At 42.5% G+C, this 4,018-nt stretch overlaps 1 long non-coding RNA gene across 2 annotated transcripts in view; it reads right to left on the bottom strand.

Annotated features, from left to right (window-relative positions):
• Nucleotides 1-1,518: 1,518 nt before the first annotated feature.
• Nucleotides 1,519-4,018, bottom strand: part of LOC109396138 (uncharacterized) — a 64,841-nt gene continuing 62,341 nt past the window's right edge. For both annotated transcript variants that reach the window (XR_002126801.1, XR_002126802.1), the window contains exons 14-15: nucleotides 2,587-2,709; nucleotides 1,519-1,648 (exon numbers count right to left, since the gene is read on the bottom strand). This is a non-coding gene — a long non-coding RNA (uncharacterized LOC109396138). The remainder of the gene's footprint in view (nucleotides 1,649-2,586; nucleotides 2,710-4,018) is intronic.

Here is a 4,018-nt window from a genome sequence, read left to right as displayed (position 1 = left end):
ATGGGGGGAGGGGGGTTATTACTTTGTGAGGGTGAAAAGGATAACTATTGCATTGTTCTGTACACCTGAAACTAACAATAAAAAATAAAAATAAATAAAAAATTTAAAAAATAATATTCAGATACTTCAATATCCCACATTCAATAATGGATAGAAAAATTAAAAAGGTCATTAAGAAAATAGAGGATTTGAACATTATAAACAACTGCACCTAACAGACAGATGCAGAACTCCCCACCTGAAATCAGCAGAATACACATTTCTCTCAAGTGCACATGGAACATTCTCCAGAATAGACCAGATATAACACCAAAATAAGTATAAATTTTAAAACATTGAAATCATGCAATGTATGTTCACTGACCATAGAATTAAATTAGCAATCAGTAACAGAGGGAGATATAGAAAATTCATATATATGTGGAAATTTTTAAACACACCTAATAATAAATCAAGTAAGAAAAAATCAAGGCAGGTCATTAAATTTTTGAGATGAATGAAAATGAAAACACAACATTCTAAAACTCATGGGATGCCAAAAGCAGTAATCTGGAGGAAAGTTTATAGTTATTAATACATACATCAAAAATGAAGCATGGGGCCGGCCGAGTGGCGTGATGGTTAAGAACTGGCTTGGGACGCCAGAGGGCCCCGGTTCGGATCCCACATGAGGACCAGTGACACTTCCCTCTACAGCTAAGATGCTGAACAACAGCTGGGCTGCTGTGAGTCGCCGGCGACGGCGTAGGCTGCAGCCCCTGTGGCAGTGGGTTGCCATGGGCTACCGTATGTAGCCAGCAGCCAGAATGAGCGGCCAGCAGCCGCAGTGAGCGGCCATCCAGAAGTCAGCGACTGATCTGCCTCACCCGGGAAGAGCGCAATGATGGTGCCAACGTGGGCCAGTGAAGCAACGTCCTCCACAACTAGATTGAAGAACAAAACGACAGCAACTTGTCTGTTCCCCCAATTCCCCAGCAGTGTTCCCATCCCCCAATTCCCCAGTAAAAATCTTTAAAAAAAAAAATGAAGCATGGGACCGGCCGAGTGGCACGTTGGTTAGGAGTTGGCTTGGGACACCAGCTCTGAGCAGCAGGGCCCTGGTTCGGATCCCACATGCGGGCCAGTGACCCTCCGCCCTGTACAGCTAAGATGGTGAACAACAGCTCGACATGGAGCTGGGCTGCCGTGAGTCNGATGAGAACGACGGTAAGGAGTTCTCACTCATTTTGTTCAGCTTTTCCAAGGAATGCATATGAGGGAGTCATCATCGATCCGAGCACGTGCTGGGGTGCAGGACCTGTGAGCAAGGCCAGTTGGGTGGCTCACTGGGTGACCCGATGACTTCAGAGTCCTCAGCAGCTGTGGGGATTCACATCTAAGCCACTGAGTGAGAGGGATAGCCAGTCCACTCTTGGGGCAAAACCCCACTTTCCACTGGGGATAGTGACAGGCTACATCTACCAGGTCTATGATTCTAGGACCTTGGCAGAGCTTGGGACAGAGGAATGCTTACCTTCCTGAGTCATCCACGGGCACGGTGCACACCCGAGGCCAAATGTCTCTTGGACTTCCGGGCACCTCAACCCTCAAAGGAAAGGGGAACGTCACCTCTCTGTGTCCAATGGTGAGCCGTGTATGGCCACTCCACCTTGGCAATGTAGACAAGTCACAGACACATGTCAGAAACATACCCAGGTCCTCAGGTAACAAGATCCATGCCAACCTTTCACGGGTCAGCATTGCATCTGCTTCATGTTCCTCTATCCCTCAGGTGTGACTGCAGGCGTGTGTGACAGCATGAGGTTATGTGGGCAGCTGCTGGGTGTCATGTGCTCCTACACAAAGGACTCAGTCCCCGAAGAAGCTCACGTTCATCACAACTTCCTAGCTTCTTCATGCCGTTTCCCAACAGTAGACGATGTAGCCCTCAAAAGAAAGGAGGCCATCTTTGACCTCAAGAGGCCTCTACAAAATTCTACAGAGTCCTTCTTTCACAGGTTGTCCTTTTGATGAAATCACACCTATTCTGCATGTACCCTCTTCCTGACCATGGCTTTGATGTCGCCCTTGGCATTTTATCCTTGCAGTTGTCACTGCTCTTAATAGAAACACAGCGACCACCAAAACACTGAAACACTGATAGAAGGCTGGCAAATTTTCACCACTTGCTACCGGACAAAGTTTCCTGTCTTAATCTTAAGCGTTCAGCGACTTTTGTTCAGGCTCCTGTTCACACCAAGTAAGCATACTGCCCAAAGCGGGATAAAAGGAAACCGAGGGCCATTCCCAGCCTTCACCCGCTGTGAACCTGATCCATATGAGGGATTCATCTTCAATCCTGACACATTCTGTGAGGCAGGAACATTCAGAAAGGCAGGCTGAGCAGGCGTCCTAGTGACTCAATGACCTCACAGTTCTCCAGAATCTTTGAGAATTCATATGCTCTGCATTGAGCAAGTGGAACTGTCAAGCCATTCTTGCAATGAAACCACACATATCACTGAGGACAACACATCTATGTCTCCCTCTATCAGGTCTATTTTGTCTTCAATCAAACGGCAAATGTTGAGTGAAATGACTGCTTACATTAGTGAGTGATCCACAGGCATGGTGTACACCAAGGACCACACTTTTCCCAGGACACCCATACATCTCCAGTAGTTAAAGAAGAGGAAGGTCTTTTCTTGTCCAATGAAGTATTAATCTGAACTAGAGTGTTATAAAGTAAGATAGTAATTATTATCTCTAGGAACCACTAAGAAAATAACTCAAAAATATATAGTAAAAAAACCAAGGACATGAAGCAATTAAAACTAATACACTCAATAACACCTATTTAACACATACACAAAATTATGGAGGACGTAAAGACCAAAACACATACAAGACACATAGAGAAAAAGAACAGCAAAATGGTGGAAGTCCTTCTTTATCAATAATTACAGTAAATGTAAATGGTTTAAAATTTATAAGTAAAAGGCAAAGATTGGCCAAATGGATTAAAAAACATGATTGAACTATATGTTAGCTACACAAACTTATCTTCAAAGAAACAAATTGTTTGAAAGTAAAAGCATGGGAAAATATATTTCATACAGATGGCAACCAGAAGATAGTTGAAATGACTAAACTAATATCAGACAAACAATCTTCAAACAAAAATTATCACAAGAGCGAATTATACATTAACAAAAGGGTAAATTCATTAAAAAGATATAGCCATTATAAATATACGCACACCTACAACAAAGTCTCAAAGAATTTGAAGCAAAGTTGTACAAAATAAAGGTTAAAATAGACAAGTCTATAATAATATTTAGATACTTCATACAACTCAACACCAAAAAAACAAACAACCCGATTAAAAAGTGGGCAGAGGATATGAAGAGACATTTCTCCAAAGAGGACATACAGATGGCCATCCGGCATGTGAAAAAATGTTCAACATCACTTAGCATTAGGGAAATGCAAATAAAAACCACAATGAGATACCACCTCACCCTGGTCAGAATGGCTATCATCAATAAATCAACAAACAACAAATGCTGGCGAGGCTGTGGGGAAAAGGGAACACTGGTGCACTGCTGGTGGCACTGCAGACTTGTGCAGCCATTATGGAAATCAGTATGGAGGTACCTCAAAAATCTGAAAATGGAACTACTTTATGACCCAGCAATCCCACTCTTAGGTATTTATCCAGAGAAACCCAAGACATTAATACGAAAAAATATATGTACCCCTATGTTCATTGCGGCGTTATTCACAATAGCTAAGACTTGGAAACAACCAAAATGCCGATCGGTTGATGACTGGATTAAGAAACTTTGGTATATTTACACAATGGAGTATTACGCAGCTATAAAGAAGAAGGAAATAGTACCCTTCGCAACAATATGGATAGAACTAGAGAACATTATGCTAAGTGATATAAGTCAGTCAGAGAAAGACAAATATCATATGATCTCACTTATACGTGGATTCTAAGGAACTGAATGGATGGGAGAAGTGGATGGAGATA

This window comes from Hipposideros armiger, unplaced genomic scaffold, assembly GCF_001890085.2.
Source record: "Hipposideros armiger isolate ML-2016 unplaced genomic scaffold, ASM189008v1 scaffold_504, whole genome shotgun sequence".
NCBI classification, from domain to species: domain Eukaryota; kingdom Metazoa; phylum Chordata; class Mammalia; order Chiroptera; family Hipposideridae; genus Hipposideros; species Hipposideros armiger.
This window is presented reverse-complemented; position numbering and strand designations above follow the sequence as displayed.